Genomic DNA, 13,810 nt, shown 5'->3' on the forward strand with positions numbered 1-13,810 from the left:
CTGTGCTAACCCCAGACCTGCCACATCAGCCCCAGTTCGTGCCACAGACAAATGACCCATCCCCACCCCGCCCCCCTGGACATGCCCTGCTGCATCATAGCTGAGCAACTGGCCTTGCCCGCCTGGACAAGGTGGTGATAACTATTGTGCCCACAGAAAAGGGAGCAACAAAACATCTGCCTTCTTGCCCAGATATAACCAAATAAAAAAAAAGCAGAATGAAACAAACCTACAAACAATAAATTCTGAATGTCTTAAAGACAGTGCAAACTATCAAAACATAAAGAAGACAGGACGGCTCCAGTAAGTGACCAAAATAAAACACCAGATGACCTTCCGGTAGAAGAAAATGCACTGGAACTACATGATATGGAATTCAGAAGTCTAACATTCAGGGATCTCAAAGAGATTAGGAAAGAGATAAAGGAAAACAGACAAAATCTGGAAAAAGCAGACAAAATCAGGGAAAACACAGACAAAAAGATTAAGAAAATAATACAAGAACAAAATGTCAAGATAAACAATTGGAAATCATACAACAACAATTAGAAATCAAAAAGATAAAGAATAAATTTAAGAAAGGGACAACACAGTAGAAGGTTTTAGGAGCAAATCTGAAACAATGGAAGACAGGATCAACAAAATTGAAGACAAATCATGGATACCATTTTGAGGAAAAATCAGAGAAAAGAGTGAAGAAACTTGAAGAAAACCTAAGTACTATATGGGAAACAATCAAGAGCAAAAATTTGCTGTGATCAGAGTTCTAGAACAGGGAGAAGTGGAAAACATAGAATCACTGAAGATTTGCTAACAGAAAACTCCCCTAATATCATGAAAGATGAAAAGCTGACCATCCAAGAAGCTCAGTGAACCCCATATAGGATAGACTCCAAAAGAAAATCATCAAGATATATGATAATCACACTTACTAAAGCAAAAGACAAAGAATCCTGAGAGCAGCTCGAGGAAAATGAAAAGTCACATACAGAGGAGAAACAAGACCAAGCTCTGATTACTCAGAAGAAACTATGCAGGCAAGAAGGCAACGGAATGACATATATAAAGCCTTGAAAAAAAATGCCAACCAAGAATAATATATCCTGCAAAACTTTCTGTGTAGCATGATGGTGAAATTAGGACACTTCCAGATAAACAGAAATTAAGGGAATATGTAAAAACCAAACCAGGGTGTCAGCTCCAGGGGAAGGCATCCTCTCTCCGTCGGTCTTGGAGGAAGGTCCTTGTCATCAGTCTTCCCAAGATCAAGGAGCTTCTCAGGCACAGGGACCCCATGTCCAAAGGATGTGCTCTGCTCTCAGTGCTGCTTTCTTGGTGGTATGAGGTCCCCGACTCTCTGCTTGCTTCCCTTTCCTTTTATCTCTTGAGAGATAAAAGATGGTGCAGGCCACACCCCAGGGAAACTCCCTTTACATTGGGTCAGGGAGGTGACCTGAGTGAGGGTGGTGGTACAATCCCACCCTCATCCTCTCAACATAAAATTACAACCACAAAATGGAGGACAACCAGACAATACTGGGAATTATGGCCGAACCAAGTGATACGCACATTTTGGGGGAGACATAATTCAATCCATGACACCAACCTAGGTAGCAAACTCTCAAGGATAAAACAAAACTCAAAGATTTACAACAGGGAACAAGACAGGTCAATCTGTAAATGACAAGAATGTTAGAACAATAAAAGAAGGAATAAATAGTACAGGTATAGAACTTGCCAATGGAGAGGAAGTCAAGGTGCTACCAAATTATAAAAGACTAGTTCAAACTTAGGAAGATAGGAATAAGTTTCAAGATAACCACAAAGAAGTTTTACAAACCTACTCATCAAAATGAAGAAGAAAAACAAAGTCTCAGTAAACACAAAATCTACAAAAACAAAAGAAATGAATAAAATCCACAAAGAAAATTGAGCACAGGACAGCAAGAACAAAGAAAAAGCATCACACTAAACATAAATGGCCTAAATGCACCCATCAAGAGACAGAGAGTGACAGAATGGATTAAAAAAAAAAACAGGACCCATCAATATGCTGTCTACAAGAGGCACCTTAGAAACAGACATAAATATATTAAAAATCAAAGGATGGAAAAATATATCAAGCAAACAGCTACCAAAAAAAAAAAAAAGAGCAGGAGTGCCAGTACTAATCTCAGACAAAACAGACTTTAAAACAAAATCCACCATAAAAGACAAAGAAGGGGATTATATAATGATTAAAGGGACAACCCATTATGAAGACATAACCATAATAAATATCTACACACCCAATGACAGGGCTCCAAAATAAACTCTTAACAGCACCGAAAAGAGAAACTGACAGTTCCACAATAATAGTAGGAGACTTCAACACACCACTTTTGGTAAAAGAACATCTAGAAAGAAACTCAACAAAGATACAAAAGATCTAAAATCCAAAATCAACTGGCTTGATATAGACATATACAGAACACACCACCCAACAGTAGCAAAGTACACATTCTTTTCCAGTGCACATGGAACATTCTCCAGAGTAGACCACATCTTAGGCCACAAAGCAACTCTCCACAAAATCCAAAACACTGAGATAATACAAAGTGTCTTCTCTGATCACAACACCCTGAAAGTAGAAATTAGTAACAGGAAGAGCAAGGAAAAAAAATCAAATTCATGGAAACTGAATAACGCCTTGCTTAAAAACCGCTGGGTAATAGAAGAAATCAAAGATGAAAAAAAAATCTGTAGAATCAAACAAGAATGAAAATACATCATACAAAAACCTTTGGGACACAGCAACGGCAATGCTCAGAAGTCAATTTATAACAGTAGATGCACACATCAAAAAAGAAGAAAGGGACAAAATCAAAACGTTAATTATATAACTCAAACAAATAGAGAATAGCAAAAGAAACCCACAGCCACTAGAGGAAGAGAACATAGAGCAGAGCAGAAATAAATGAAGTAGAAAATAGAAAAACAAATTGGCATCCAAATTGGTAAGGAAGCAGCAAAACTGTCTCTATTTGCAGATGATATGATACTAAACATGGAAAACCCAAAAGACTCCATGAAAAAACTACTAGAACTAACAGATTCAGCACAGTAGCAGGATACACGATAAACATACAAAAATCAGTTGATATCCTATGCACCAATAAAGAAAACTTTGAAAGGGAAATCAGGAAAACAATACCATTTATAATAGCCCCTAAAATTTTTTTGAAAAAAAAAAAATCTAAACAGGGACTTAAAAGAGCTATACAAAGAAAACTACAAAACACTACTGCAAGAAAACAAGAGACTTACATAAATGGAAAATCATAACATGCTCATGGATAGGAAGATACAACATTGTGAAAATGTCAATTCTACCCCAGGCAACCCACAAATACAATGCAACCCCAATGCAAATAACAGCAGCAATTCTTTGAAAAGTTGGAAAAACTAATCATTAACTGTATATGGAAAGGGAAGAGGCCCTGGATAAGTAAATCACTATTGAAGAAGAAAAATAAAGTAGGAGGACTCCCACTACCTGACCTCAGAACCTACTATTCATCTATGGTAGTCCAAACAGCCTGGTCCAGATACATTGACCAATGGAATAGAATTGAGAACCCAGATGTAAATCCATCCAGCTAGAGCCACCTGATCTTAGATAAAGGCCCAAAGTGCATCAAATGGGGAAAAGACAGTCTTTCTAACAAATGGTGCTGACAGAACTGGATGTCCACTGCAAAAAAAAAAAAAACAGGACCCATACCTCACACCATACACAAAAACTAATTAAAAATGTATGAAAGACCTAAATATAAAATTATAAAGATCATAAAAGAAAAAATAGGGTCAACACTAGGGGCCCTAATACACGGCATTAACAGGATGCAAACCATAATTAACAATACAGAAAGACCAAAGATAAGCTAGACAACTGGAATCTTCTAAAAATTAAGCTCTTATGCTCATCAGAAGACTTCGCCAGAAAAGTCAAAAGAGAACCTACAGGTTGGAAAATATTTTTGGCTATGACAAATCCAACTAAGTTCTAATCTCTGAAATCTACAGGAAAATCCAACACCTCTACAACAAAAAGACAAATAGTTCAATTAAGAAATGGGCAAAAGATACAAAGAGACATTTCACCAAAAAAGACATTCAAGCGGCTAACAGACACATAAGGGAATTCTCAGGATCACTAGCCATTAGAGAACACAATGAGATACCATCTCACCCAACATTCCTGTCATGAATCAAAATAAATAAATAAATAACATGTTGGAGAGGCTGCAGGGAGACAGGAAATCTTATGCACTGCCGGTGGGAATGCAAAATGGTACAACCATTTTGGAAAACGATATGGTGCTTCTTTAAAAAGCTAGAAATGGAAATACCATATAATCCAGCAATCCCACACCTAGGAATATATCCTAGAGAAATAAGAGCTGTCGCTTGAATAGACATATGTACTCCCATGTTCATTGCAGCATTGTTCACAATAGCAAAAAGATGGAAACGCCTAGGTGCCCATCAGCAGATGAATGGATAAACTATAGTGCATACACACAGTGGAATGCTATGCAACAATAAAGATCAATGATGAGTCTGTAAAGCATCTCACAACATGGATGAATCTGCTGGGCATTATGCTGAGTAAAACCAGGCAATCACAAAAAGACAAATATTGTATGAGATCACTACTATAAAAACTCATGAAAAGATTTACACACAAAAAGACATAATCTTTGATGGTTACAAGAAAGGGGAGGGGTGGAGATGGAAAAACTAAATAGACAATAGATAAGTGGTAACTTTGGTGAAGGGTAAGACAGTACACAATGCTGGGTAAGCCAGCACAAGTTGTCTAAGACAAGGTCATGGAAGCTCTATAGACACATCCAAACTCCCTGACCTGTGGGCTGTGGGGACCATGGTCTCAGGGAATATATAGCTCAATTGACATAACATAGTTTTTTTGTTTTTTTTTTTAATAATTTTTATTGTGCTTTAAATGAAAGTTTACAAATCAAGTCAGTCTGTCACATATAAGCTTATATGCACCTTACTCCATACTCCCACTTACTCTGCCCCTAATGAGTCAGCCCGCTCCCTCCTTCCAGGCTGTCCTTTCGTGACAATTTTGCCAGTTTCTAACTCTCTCTACCCTCCATCTCCCCTCCAGACAGGAGATGCCAACACAGTCTCAAGTGTCCACCTGATACAAGTAGCTCACTCTTCATCAGCTTCTCTCTCCTACCCATTGTCCAGTCCCTTCCATGTCTGATGAGTTGTCTTTGGGAATGGTTCCTGTCCTGGGCCAACAGAAGGTTTGGGGACCATGACCGCCGGGATTCCTCTAGTCTCAGTCAGGCCATTAAGTCTGGTCTTTTTATGAGAATTTGAGGTCTGCATCCCACTGATCTCCTGCTCCCTGAGGGGTTCTCTGTTGTGCTCCCTGTCAGGGCAGTCATCGGTTGTGGCCGGGCACCATCTAGTTCTTCTGGTCTCAGGATGATGTAAGTCTCTGGTTCATGTGGCCCTTTCTGTGATAACATAGTTTTTAAAGAAAATGTTCTCCACATTACTTTGGTGAGTAGCATCTGGGGTCTTAAACGCTTGTGAGTGGTCATCTAAGATACGCTACTGGTTGCACCCTGTCTGGAGCAAGAGAGAATGAAGAAAGCCAAAGACACAAGGGAAAGATTAGTCCAAAGGACTAATGGACCACAACTTCCACCAGACTGAGTCCAGCACAACTAGATGGTGCCCAGCTACCACTGTTCTGACAAGGATCACAATATAGGGTCCCAGACAGAGCTGAGAAGAAGGTAGAACAAAACTCTAACTCACAAAAAAAGACCAGACTTACTAACCTGACAGACTGGAGAAATCCTGAGAGTATGGCCTCCAGACACCCTTTTAGCTCAGTAATGAAGTCACTCCTGAGGTTCGCCCTTCAGCCAAAGATTAGACAGGCCCATAAAACGAGACTAAATGGGCACATCAGCCCAGGGGCAGGGGCAAGGAGGTGAGAGGGGACAGGAAAGCTGGTAATGGGGAACCCAAGGTCGAAAAATGGAGAGTGTTGACATGGTGTGGGGTTGGCAACCAATGTCACAAAACAATATGTGTATTAATTGTTTAATGAGAAACTAATTTGCTCTGTAAACCTTCATCTGAAGTAGTATTAAAAAAAAAAGAAAAAAGTACAATAAAAAAAGAATTCAGCATTATATATATTAAAACACACACACACACACACCACGACCAAGTGGGATTCCTACCAAGTACGCAAGGATGGTTCACTATTAGAAAATCAATCAATGTAATCCACCACAAAAATAAAAGAGAGGAATCACATGATTGTCTCTATTGACACAGAAAAGGCATTCAATAAATTCCAATACCCGTTCCTGAAAAAACTCTCAATAAAACAGGAACAGAAGGGAAATTCCTCAACATAATAAAGAGCGTCTATACAAAACCAACCAAAAAAAAAAACACCAAACCCAGTGCCATCAAGTCAATTCCAACTCATGGTGACCCTATGCGACAGAGTAGAACTGCCCCATAGAGTTTCCACGGAGCGTCTGGCGGATTCGAACTGCCGACCCTTTGGTTAGCAGCCGTAGCACTTAACCAACAGCCAGCATCATTCTCAATGGAGAGAGGCTGAAAATATTCCCCCTCAGAGTGGGAACAAGACAAGAATGTCTAGTATCACCATGCCTAACATTGTGTTTGAAGTTCTAGCTAGAGTAATAATGCAAGAAAAACAAATAATGGTCATCTAAGTTGGTAAAGTAAAAAAAAAAACCAAACCCATTGCTGTGGAGTCGATTCCAACTCATAGCAACCCTACAGGACATAGGGTTTCCAAGGAGCACCTGGTGGATTCGAACTGCCAACCTTTTGGTTAGCAGCTGTAGCTCTTAACCACTACACCACCGGGGTTTCCGAAGAAGAAGTAAAACTGCCATCCCTGGTTAGGTTTATTCTTAAGGACTTAATTTTTTTAGGGGCTATTATGAATGGTATTGTTTTCCTAATTTCCTTTCCATAGTTCTCTTTATTGGTGTATAGGATACTGTCTTAGTTATCTAGTGCTGCTGTAACAGAAACACCACAAATGGATGGCTTTAACAAAGAGAAATTTATTTCCTCACAGTAAAGTAGGTTAAAAGTCCAAATTCAGAGCATCAGCTCCAGGGGGAAGGCCTTCTCTCTCTGTTAGCCTTCTCATCGATCTTCCCCCGGACCAGGAGCTTCTCCACACAGGGACCCCAGGTCCAAGGAATGCACTGTGCTCCCGACACTGCTTTCTTGGTGCTATGAAGTCCCCCACTCTCTGCTTGCTTTCCTTTCCTTTTATCTCTTGTAAAAGATGGTGCAGTCCACACCCCAGGGAAACTCCCTTTACACTGCAAAAGGGATGTGACTTTAGTAAGGGTGTTACAATCCCACCCTAACCCCCTTTAACATAAAATTACAACCGCAAAATGGAGAACAACCAGATAATACTGGGAATCATGGCCCAGCCAAGTTGATGCACACATTTTTGGGGGGACATAATTCAATCCATGACAGATAACAACTGATTTTTGTATGTTTATCTTGTATTCTGCTACTCTTCCGAATCTATTAGTTCCAGTAGTTTTCATGTGGTGTCTTTGGGATACACTATGTATTGTATCATATCATCTATGAATAGGAATAGTTTTACTTCTTCCTTAGACCTTGGGTTCCAAAACACCTCACAATATGGATGAGTTTAGAGGACATTATGCTGAGTGAAATAATCACAAAAGGACAAATAATGTATAAGACTGCTATTATTAAAAAAAGAGAAGTTTTACACATGGGGGAAAAAATTCTTTTGATGGTTACCAGGGATGGAAGGGGGAAGGAGGAAAAATTACCAACTAGATAGAAGACACATGCCAATATTGGTAAAGGGAAAGCAATACACAATATGGGGGAAGTCAGCACAACAAGACAAAGGCAAAGGAAGACACTGAAAGGAACACAAGAACAAAAGGGCAACTATGGCAATTACTATAACAAAGACAATCCTGCAACAATAATATTAACAAACAATAATTTACAAATGGATACCTAGGCAGATACGTATGCTATAGAGGTGTGAGAGGGTGTAAGGGGGAACATCCACCTGCAGAGACAGGCTTGGATGTGAATAGTTCTACGTAGGTAACTGTAGGTGCTGCGTGTATGTTAATATAGACACTAGCGCACAAAGACCACAGTCACGGAAACTTCTTAGACTTAACCAAACACCTCACAGGACAAAGTTCCTAGGCTTGAAGCCCAAGGACCATAGACTCGGGACATCTATGTCAATTGTCACAACACAATTCATAAAGACAATGTTCTGCATCCTACTTTGGTGAGTAGCCTCTGGGACCTTAAAAGCTTGCAAGCGGTCATCTAAGATACAATTATTGGTCTCTTCCCAACCAGAGCAAAAGAGAGTGAAGAAAACCAAAGTCTCAAGGGAGCAATTAGTCCAAAGGACTAATGGGCCATATGAACCACAGGCTACACGACCCCGAGATCAGAAGAACTAGATGGTGCTTGGCTACTACTACCACCGCTCTGACTGGGACCACAACAGAGGGTCCCAGACAGAGCGGGAGAAAAATGTAGAACAAAAAATCAAATTCACAAAAAAGACCAGATTTACTGGTCTAACAGAGACTGGAGGAACCCCTGAGACTGGCCCTAAGACACCTTTCTGACCTGGAGCTGAAGCCATTCCCAGAGACTACTTTTCAGTCAAACAACATACAGGTCCATAAAATAAACCATAACACCCGAGAGGAATGTGCTCCTTAGAGCAATCAATTATACAAGATCAAAAGGACAACATCTGCCCAGAAGCAAAGATGAGAAGGCAGGAAGGGGTAGAAAATTGGGGCAAAAGGAACTGGGAAGCCCAGGGCGGAAACGGGGAGAGTCCTGACACATTGTGGGGAATGCAACCAATGTCAAGGGACACATTATGTACAAACTGTTTAATGGGAAACTAATTCACTCTGTAAACCTTCACCTAAAAAAAAAAGCACAATAAAAATAAAGAAATTTATTAAAACAAACCTTTAAAAAGCCCTATATATTTTTTATATGACAAAAAGTTTTTATCAAATATAATAAGAAATAAACATATTAAGATCACAAGATTAAAGGGAAAAACACTATAAGCATCGGGGCAGGAACATTGGTTACCTAAAAGGAAGCAAATTTAAGCTTGCCTTGGCCTTCACTGTAACACTGAATTGTCGAACACTATCTGCGTGTTTTTTGAGGGGAATCAACAGTGAGTCAAGAATTTTATACACCAGCCCGTTATCACTTATGCATGAAAACCACACACATGCATATCACACTGTCCTTACAAATATGAAAGCTCAGAGAAATAACGTCCTTGTTTTTGTCTTTTGGAAATTATAATGGAAAACATACAGTGAAGGCAGCTAAAAGAGAAATCAAAATTGAGATACTGAAAGATCAGATCATTTCACTCTTCTACTTAAAACCCTTTGATGGGTTCTTGTACTTACAGCAAAAATTAAGCTTTTTACCTTCTATCTTAGTCATCTACTGCTGCTATAGGAGAAATACTGTTACCGGAATAAGGTTCTTGTCTCTCACTGGTCAAGAATGAGCAGGTAAGGCACGTAGTTTTCCTCACGAGCAAAGCTTTATTGAAGAGGCTTGCAAGCGGAGACGAGGAGGGCCTATAGCAACGCTTACCCTCATCTCACAGAACAAACGACAGGCCAGAGTCTTTACAAGTTCTTGGGCAGGAAAAGATTCATGTTTATTCATAGGCACAGGCGGGGATATGTTAACTAAGAGGACTTATTATGGGGTGTCATGCCTGCGCAGTTTCCCACTCCCCAGATTCGATTCCCCAGATCGGGCTATAGCCCCTCACTGGAAGGTCACACAGCGGTCACAAGTGGATGTTTTGCGCATGTCCCTGGGCCTGGTTTTCTCCAGCTGCTTCTGAAAGGCAACTTTAAAGAAGTTTGTGAGCTATTTTTAGATACCTTGCCCCATTTTTCTGGGGAATGGCTTTATTTCTGCCCATTTCTTGTTTGCAGATTTGGGGGCTTCTCTGTTCCTTGTCTTACTAAGTCTCTAGGTTCCACACTCAACCCCCTATTACCTCCCTTATAGTAGTCTATTTCTCTTAACTTGCTTCTCCTCTAATCACAGCAGTGTCTTCACTATTTCTCAAACAGGCACCCTCCGATCTCAAGGCCTTTGCTCCCTGTCCTAATACCACAAGTGGATGGCTTTAACAAAATAAAGTTTATTCTCTCAGAGCCCCATAGGCTAGAAGTCCGAATTTAGGGCTCTGGTTCCAGGGGAAGGCTTTCTCTGTCGGAGGAAGGGCCTTGTGATGCACCAGTCTTCCCCAGATCTGGGAGCATCTTAGTGCAGGGACCTCAAGTCCAAAGGATGTGCTCTACTCCTGGCACTGCTTTCTTGGTGGTATGAAATCCCCATGTGTCTCTGCTCACTTTTCTTTTATATCTCAAAGAGATTGGCTTAAGACATTATCTAATCTTGTAGACCTCAATACAACTGCCACTAATCCATTGTAGGAAACACCGATGGCGTAGAGGTTAAGTGCTATGGCTGCTAACCAAAGGGTCAGCAGTTTGAATCCACCAGGTGCTCCTTGGAAACTCTATGGGGCAGCTCTACTCTGTCCTATACGGTCACTATGAGTTGAAATTGACTCCGTGGCAGTGGGTTTTTTTTTTTTTTAATCTATTTTATTACATGATAGTGATAGGATTTACAACACATAGGGAAATCACATCCCAAGATAAAATGGTAGACAATCATACAACGGAATCATGGCCTAGCCAAGTTGACAGCTTTTGCGGGGGACACAGTTCAATCCATGACACCTTCCTTTTTACGTACTGTCAGGATGGCAAGAGTCACATGATTTAAAATTAAAATTTGCGATGTTTTGTATTAGAGTCTCCACCGGACACAGCACAAAGTAACCCAAGAACAGTTTAATGAAGGGATTATTAACAAACATGTGGGTAGGGTGTAAAGAAGCTCCCAGGGATACTGCAGCACATGGGACTGAGGGGTGAGGGAAGGAAGAGGTTATAAACCCTGGACGGAGTAAGCCATTTGGAGAGGGCTATCTTGACCTATGGTCTAGGGATGCAGGCAGCCTAATGCAATCTTAGAGGGAGGCATCCAGGGGAATCAATATCCTGATCTCATTCTTCTTACTCTGTCAGGTCTGGTACTGGGACTCCCCTTTGTCTGAACCTGACTAGAAGCCAGAGGGCAAGGAAGCCCAGTCATACAGTCCGTACAGGTCACCTTTCTGAAAGCAGGGTGCCAAGTGCATCCAAGGCCCATTCCCCAGCTATTGTGAATGTTGGCTGTTAATGCCACACGGTTGCCCCCTTCTCTGGAGAATTGCCCTCAGCCAGTGGGAGTCACCTTGCGTAGAGGTTACACCCCACCCTCAGGGACCAATGATTGACTGATACCAACTAAACAAATAATTTATAAGGATCAGCACAAAGCTGCTTCCTATGAGGTGGACGTTCAAGATATCCCAAATGTCCACCTTTTCCAAGCTGCTGTCCCACTCCATCATCTCTAACATCAGCTACTCCCTCTCCCCTCAGCACTCTCCCTCCCATCTTTGGGTTCCCTAATTTGCTGCAACATTTCACAAAACTCATAAATGGCTCGCGAGGTTGTGGAGGGTGGCAAGTCCCAAATTCACGAGTCAGGTATAGGTTTCTCCTGATCTGCGTGGCTGCAGGAGCTGAGGAATCCAAACCAGCAGTTCAGACCACAGGTGGCTCAGAAGGCTGTGGAAGCAGATGAATCAGGTCACAGGATAGGCCACCAGCTCCGGGAGCTGTGGAGGCCTGGGAACCTCAGAATCGACAGTTCAGATAGCAGGCCCCTGGGGAGTCAATTGATCTAGATCTACATGCAGAATGTAGAGAGAGAGCCTTGCCAGAACACACACATAGCTTAGATGCAGACCACACCCCAGGGAACGGCTTAACTTTAATAAGGGTGGGGCTTGAGTCACACCCTCCTGCAAGGCTGCAACCCAAGACACACCTTATCCCAATTCTGCCTCATCAACATGTAGAGGTCAGAATCCACAACACATAAAACGCAGGACAACGACCACATAATATGGGGAATCATGACCTAGCCAAGTCAACATATAACCCCAACACTCACAAGTTCCACATAACTGATTTGCATCGTCCCACTCAATTATTGTGTGTGAGTCACAAAGACCATGGCTAGAAGGGCCATATTAAGTAATTCATTGCACCCCAGGCCACCCCTTGGCTCTTCTAACCATTGACCCTTTCACACTTGAAGGATTAACTCCCCCCTCCCAATCATTTTACCAGTCCAAAACAGTCATTAATGATTAGTCCTTCAGTAGGGCAGACGTTGCCTCAAGGTGGACAGCTCTATGGTGTGATCTATGCTTCAGTGGATGGACACACACACACACACACACCTGTCTTGGGATCTGGTAAAGTCTAGACTTGCTCAGTCATTCCTCCATTTCTTATTCTTATCCATTTCTCCATCTTATCCTGCTTCCCTTGGTCCTTCAGATGTTTTCTTCTGAAGAGCGAGCGCTCCAACAACAAATCACATGCACCTATTTCCCTCTATGAGGCTCTGCTTCTGATGAGCCCAGCCTAAGATGGTGGGCCCCAGGAGTGGTCCTAGGAAGCCTCTAAGGATAGGATTCTGGAATTGGATCACCCACTGATTAGAGGGCAATAAGGATCTCATCGCGAGCGGCAGGTGGAGTATCAGTAGATAGCCCCTGACATGCAGCAGCAGTGCAATGGCTAAGATGATCACCTCCGGTCAAGTGGGACAGGCAGTATCTCTGGCTTTTGAGAGGAACAGAGGATACGGTAATGACAAGGACTTTGGAATGGGGTGACTCTGCTGAACACCATCACAGCTTAAAAAAAAAAAAAGACATGCAGAATGATCAATCACAAATTTAAAGCAAAATGACAGAATGAAAATCTCCATGGAAGTATTTAAAGAGACCCTCATTTCCTGAAGCTCAACGGCAAAGACAGCTGAACACCAGGCTCAGAACTTAAGTATAAGAGGGGTAGAACTTCAGAGAAGGATGAATTCTCAGCCTAGACAAGTCTCCTCTGCCAAAGTCAAGGTCTTGGTAGGGAAGGAGTGGGACCTTAAGATTTAGGATGAGGATATCTGGGTAGATGCCCTTGAGAATCTTATATTCCCAGACCCCCCCGGAACTCTCCAGGCCTGCAGAAGTGGTCCAGTCTCTCTTGTTGAAAGATAAAGCCCCCTTTTCCTCCTCATGCCCACTTGCTTGAAAGCTATGCAGCAGCCTCCAAGGAGACAAGTGACTTACAAGACAATGCTTGCCCATCTCGGGATTTTCTCCCACCTCCCTGCCTTGCCCCCAGGCCCAGATCCCTCTGGAATCAAGGCTCAGAGAGAAGCTTAACAATTTGCTCAGCATCGCACAGGCAATGCATGCTAGAGCTGAAGCTGGGATCTAAGGGTTCATTACGAAAGTAATGGCCGGATCTGTACGTCAAGCTACATCACCTTGTGCTAAGGCAGTTTTCCTTTATAAATAAATCTCTGGTACTTAAACGGAGTCTGTTTTCTGTTTTTCATAGTCAATAGAGATGGGAAACAGGTGTTCAATATCTTCTTACAAAGAGGCATCATAATCTCAGAATACTAAGTCACTACTCAGCCT

The sequence above is a fragment of the Elephas maximus genome, chromosome 3 (assembly GCF_024166365.1).
Source record: "Elephas maximus indicus isolate mEleMax1 chromosome 3, mEleMax1 primary haplotype, whole genome shotgun sequence".
NCBI lineage: Eukaryota > Metazoa > Chordata > Mammalia > Proboscidea > Elephantidae > Elephas > Elephas maximus.